This window comes from Sus scrofa, chromosome 6 (assembly GCF_054392235.1).
Source record: "Sus scrofa isolate SSC_HxYL_T2T_F1_AM1 chromosome 6, Sscrofa_HxYL_maternal_Yorkshire_Landrace_v2.0, whole genome shotgun sequence".
Classification (NCBI taxonomy): Eukaryota; Metazoa; Chordata; class Mammalia; order Artiodactyla; family Suidae; genus Sus; species Sus scrofa.
The window spans coordinates 61817653-61823652 of record NC_139388.1 but is presented as its reverse complement, the minus strand read 5'-3'; the positions used below and the strand labels follow the sequence as shown (position 1 = coordinate 61823652).

The following is a 6000-nucleotide window of genomic DNA, read 5'->3' as shown; positions in this document are numbered from 1 at the left end:
ATTGCTGCCTCTGGTTGATTAACAAAGAAAGCTGGGGGGGTAAACACCTTCAAGCTCCTGGTGTCTGAGGATGGAGGTGTCTTCCATGCAGACAGGTGGTCCCGCTGAAAATCATTTTGTGAATTCATGTGGCCCCAGTGGGGAGGGGATGAGAGGACCTAAGGAATCAGGATAACTTTGAAAAGAATTCTGAGCACAAAGCCTCACACCATCCCACGGCCACCATGTGATTCCTGCCAATAACAGACCTCCCATCTCCTCTTCCCCAAGCTTCTGTGCATTAGGTAATGACAGGGCCACACCCATTCCAGGAAGAGCCACTTTCCAGGGAATTAGGCTGAAGGAGTTTGTGCTTCTAGAAGTTCCTGCCCCAGATGCTCGCAATACTCAGAGGTCTCAGGTGTGCCGAGTGTGATTTCTGTATTGAAACTGAAAACAGGTCTTGTGGGAACAGCATTGGTACTAACAGGGAACTTGTGAAATATGTCACTTTCTGGGCCCCACCTGAAACGGGAAGTTTCATAACTTTTTAGAATGGGGTCCTGATTCCAAAGAGATTTTTATGCATTTTAAAGGTTCAGAAAAAAAATGTTTAGCTAAGTGGTCCCCATCTGAGGATCGCTTGATCAGTGTTAAGAAGTAACATCACCTGTACCCTCCACATAGAGGCTATTAGTTCCGTGAGAGCAGCAGGGTTGTGTTAATTAAGTGCTCCAGGTGATTCTACTGTGAGGCCATGGTTAAGCCCGTGGGTTTTTGGGTCTTGGGGAGAGTTTAGATCACGTTTCAGTCCTTGGAGAGGCAAGTCAGTGCAGCCTTCGTACCCCACGTTAGCAGAGTTTTTGGACCTTTATATGAAGAGAGAACACCTGTAGATGACAAAGAGAAACTCACGGATTGGTCTCCACCTAAGAGCTGATTGTGCCCAAAACTGTCTTGAGACAAAGGACAGGAGAGGTTGGCTTTTTCAGCCTTTCACAGTCTCTCTACCTGTGGATGTGTTGGGAGAAGGGAAAGGAGCGGTGCTGACTTCTTTGAAGGTATATTCCCAAGATGCTTATGTGATTCCTCAACATAATATTGATGAGAAAAGGACCCAGAGCAGAAGGAAGAAGAGGAAGAAATGGCAGCTTCTCAGGTAAATGTCCTGTCTGGGTCAGAGGTCGGGTTCGTTTTTCCTCATGAAATGTCATGAATTGAGAACCTGCAAACCTTTAATTACCTACTTTTGGTGTTCCTGCCTAGCGAGGTTGTTTTCAACTACTTATATTTCAATTTTTTTTTTTGGCCACTCCCATGGCCTGTGGAAGTTCCCAGGTCAAGGATTGAAACTGTGGCAGAGCAGCAACCAGAGCTGCTTCAATGACAATGTCAGGTCCTTAATCCACTGCCACAAGGGAACTCCTATTTTTAAACTTTTATCCTTGTGAGAGTCAAGATCAGCTCTTTAGAATACATCTCCATTATGTTCCACAGCCTTTTCTCCATTGTTTGCATCTGGGTTCCTAGAAGAGCATGAATTCTCATCATGAATGAATGTTTTTCAAGTATTGAAAATACTCCCTTTATGAGAGGTCAACACAGGAAGGCATTGGTATCCCAGATTCCCAGTGGGATGGAGTGAGGTGTTGGGATCTTAGTGAATAAGGGGAAAAATGGAATGATTCACTTACATCTGGATGCAGCGTCATCTCTTTAGAACAAGATTAAGAAAATGCACATATTGGAGTTCCCATTGTGCCTCAGTGGTTAAAGAATCCAACTAGGAACCATGAGGTTTCAGGTTCAATTCCAGGCCTTGCTCAGTGGGTTAAGGATCTGGTGTTGCCATGAGCTGCAGTATAGGTTGCAGACACGGCTGGGATCCTGCGTTGCTGTGGCTCTGGTGTAGGCCAGCAGCTGTAGCCTCGATTAGACCCCTAGACTGGGAACCTCCATATGCTGCAGGTGACACCTTATAAAAGACAAAAAAAAAATACAAAGGGTATATTGCACAAATAGATTTATGATTTACTTGATTGAAAATAATATTGACTTCATTGACATAAATACTTTCTTTTTTACTCAATTACATTTATAGTTGTACAAAGATCATAACCAAATTTTGTAGCATTTCCATCCCAAACCCCCAGTGCATCACCCCACCCCAACCTGTCTCCTTTGGAAACCATAAGTTTTTAAAGTCTTTTGAGTCAGTATCTGTTGTGCAAAGAAGTTCATTGTGTCCTTTTTTTAGATTCTACATGTAAGTGATAGCATTTGATATTGCTGTCTCTGACTGACCTCACTTAGCATGATGATTTCTAGGTCCATCCATGTTGCTGCAAATGCCATTATTTCTTTCCTTTTAATTGCTGAGTAATATTCCATTGTGTATATGTACCACATCTTCTGGATCCACTCCTCTGTTGATGGACATTTAGATTACATCCATGTCTTGGATATTGTATACAGTGCTGCAGTGAACATTGGAGTACATGTATCTTTTCAAGTTCTGGTTTTCTCTGGATAGATGCCCAGGAGTGGGATTGCTGGATCAAATGGTCGTTCTATGTTTAGTTTTCTGAGGAATCTCCATATTGCTTTCCACAGTGGTTGCACCAATTTACAATCCTGCCAACAGTGTCCTAGGGTTCCTTTTTCTCCACACCCTTTCCAGCACTTACTGTTTGTTGACTTTTGGATGATGGCCATGCTGGCTGGTATAAGGGGGTACCTCATCATGGTTTTGATTTGCATTTCTCTAATAATGAGTTATGTTGAACATCTTTTCATGTGTTTTGTGGCCATCTGTATGTCTTCTTTGGAGAACTGTCTGTTTAGATCTTCTGCCCATTTTTTGATGGGTTTTTTTTTTTGATATGGAGCTGTAGGAGGTGTTGATAAATTTTGGAGATGAATCCCTTGTCAGTCGCTTCATTTGCAAAGATTTTCTCCTATTCTGCAGGTTGTCTTTTCGTTTTGTTTAGGGTTTCCTTTGCTGTGCAGAAACCTTTAAGTTTGATTAGGTCCCATTTGTTTATTTTTGTTTTGATTCTCATTACTCTAGGAGGTGGATCTGAGAAGATGTTGCTGTTGTTTATGTTGGAGAGGGTTTGGCCTATGTTTTCCTCTAAGAGTTTTATAATATCTGGTCTTATATCTGGATCTTTAGTCCATTTTGACTTTATTTTTGTTTATTTTATTTCTTTTCCATGTGGATGTCCAATTTTCTCAGCAGCACTTATTGAACAGGCTGTATTTTCTCCATTGTATATTCTTGCCTCCTTTGTCATAGATGAGTTGGCTGTAGGTGCATGGGTTGAATTCTGGGCTTTCTATCCTGTTCCACTGATCTATATTTCTGTCTTTGTGCCAGTACCATATGGTTTTATGACTGTAACTTTGTAGTATAGTCTGAAGTACAGAAGCCTGATTCCTCCAGCTTCATTTTTCTTTCTCAGGATTGCTTTGGCTCTTCTGTTGTTGTTTTTTGTTTGTTTGTTTGTTTTGTTTTTTGTGCTTCCAAACTTTAAAATATTTTGTTCTAGTTCTGTGAAAAATGTCCTTGGTAGTTTTCTAGGGATTACAATGAATCTGTAGATTGCCTTAGGTAGTATAGTCATTTTTATAACTTTGCCTCTTCCAGTCCAAGAGCGTGGTCTTTCCATCTGTGTCATCTTTGATTTCTTTCATCAGCATCTTATAGTTTTCAGAGTACAGGTCTTTTGTCTCTTTAGGTTGGTTTATACTTAAGTATTTTATTCTTTCTGAAATGATAGTAAATGGGATTGTTTCCTTACTTTCTCTTTCTGATTTTTCATTGCTACTATATAGAAATGCAGATGATTTCTGTGTATTAATTTTCTATCCTGTGACTTTGCCAAATTCATTGATAAGCTATAACAGTTTTCTGGTAGAGTCTTTGGGATTCTCTAGGTATAGTATCATGTCATCTGCAAATAGTGATAGTTTTACTTCTTCCTTTCCAATTTGGATTCCTTTTATTTCTCTGATTGCCATGGCTAGGACTTCCAAAACTGTGTTGAAGAGTAGTGGCAAGAGCAGACATCCTTATCTTGTTCCTGATCTCAGTGGAATTCTTTCAGCTTTTCACCATTGAGAATGATGTTTGCTGTGGGTTTGTCATATGTGGCCTTTATTATGTTGAGGTAGGTTCCTTCTATGCCCACTTTCTGAAGGGTTTTTATCAGAAATGGGTGTTGGATTTTGTCAAAGGCTTTTTCTGCATCTATGGAGAGGATCATGTGGTTTTTATTCTTCAGTTTGTTAATGTGGTGTATCACACTGATGGATTTGTGGATATTGAAGAATCCTTGCATCCCTGGGATAAATAACACTTGATCATGATGTACAATCCTTTTAATGTATTGTTGGATGCAGTTTGCTAGTATTTTCTTGAAGATTTTTGTGGCGATGTTCATCAGTGAAATTGGCCTGTAGTTTTCTTTTCTTTTTTTTTTTTTTGTGTGTGTGGTATCTTTGTCTGGTTTTGGTATCAGGGTGATGGTGGCCTCATAGAATGAGTTTGGGAGTATCCCTTCCTCTGCAATTTTTTTGGAATAGTTTCAGAAGGATAGGCGTTAGCTCTTCTCTAAATGTTTGATAGAATTCACCTGTGAAGCCATCTGGTCCTGGACTTTTGTTTGTTGGAAGTTTTAAAATCACAGTTTCAACTTCAGTTCGTGTGATTGGTCCATTCATCTTTTCTATTTCATCTTGGCTTAGTCTTGGAAGATTGTACTTTTTAAAGAATTTGTCCATTTCTTCTAGGTTTTCTGTTTTATTGGCATATAGTTGCATATAGTAGTCTCTTATGATCCTTTGTATTTCTGTGATGTCTGTTGTTACTTCTCCTTTTTCATTTCTAATTTTAGTGATTTGAGTCCTCCCTCTTTTTTTCTTGGTAAGTCTGGCTAAGGGTTTATCAATTGTGTTCATCTTTTCAAAGAACCAGCTTTTTGTTTCATTGATCTTTTCTATGGTTTTCTATGTTTCCATTTCATTGATTTCTGCTCTGATCTTTATGTTTTCTTTCCTTCTACTAACTTTAGTCTTGTCTGTTCTTCTCTCTTGAACTGCTTTAGATGTAAAGTTAGCGTGTTGATTTGAGCTTTTTTCTTGTTTTCTGAGGTGGGCTTGTATTGCTATAAACTTTCCTCTTAGAACAGCTTTTCCTGCCTCCCATAGGTTTTGGAGTGTTGTATCTTTGTTGTCATTTGCTGCTAGGTATTATTTAATTTCCTCTTTGATTTCTTCAGTGATCCATTGGTTTTTTAGTAGCATGTTGTTTAGTCTCTATACATTTTTGTTCTTTTCAGTTTTTTTTCTTGTTGTTGATTTCCAGTCGTATAGCGTGTTCAGAAAAGATGCTTGATATGACTTGAATTTTCATAAAGTTACTGAGGCTTGACTTGTAGCCCAGGATGTGATCAATCTTAGAGAGTGTTCCATGTGCACTTGAGAAGAAGGTGTATTCTATTGCTTTTGGATGGAGTGTCCTATAAACATCTATTAAGTCCATCTGGTCTAATGGTTCTTTCAGGGTCTGTGTTTCCTTATTGATTTTCTGTCTGGATGATCTGTCCATTGCTGTAAGTGGGGTGTTACAGTCCCCCACTATGATTGTGTTATCATCTTATTTGTCCTTTTAAGGTTGTTAGCAGTTGCCTTATATATTGTGCTGATCCAATATTGGGTACATAGATATTTAAAATTGTTATATCTTCTTCTTGGATTGATCCTTTGATCATTATGTAGTGACCTTCCTTGTCCCTTAAAATATTCTTCATTTAAAGGTCTATTTTGTTTGGTATGAGTATTGCTACTCTGGCTTTCTTTTTATTTCTGTTTGGATGGAATATTTTCTTCCATCCTCTTATTTTCAATTTGTATGTGTCCCTAGAAGTGAAGTGGGTCTCTTGAAGACAGCATATATATGGATCTTGTTTTCGGGTCCATTCAGCCAGTCTATGTCTTTTGGTTGGGGCATTTACTCCA

General features: G+C 39.0%; 1 long non-coding RNA gene across 1 annotated transcript in view; it reads left to right on the top strand.

The window, feature by feature from the left end:
- The first annotated feature begins 767 nt into the window (after nucleotides 1–767).
- Nucleotides 768–6000, top strand: part of LOC146402444 (uncharacterized) — a 30027-nt gene continuing 24794 nt past the window's right edge. The window contains exon 1 of the long non-coding RNA XR_014806622.1: nucleotides 768–1138. This is a non-coding gene — a long non-coding RNA (uncharacterized LOC146402444). The remainder of the gene's footprint in view (nucleotides 1139–6000) is intronic.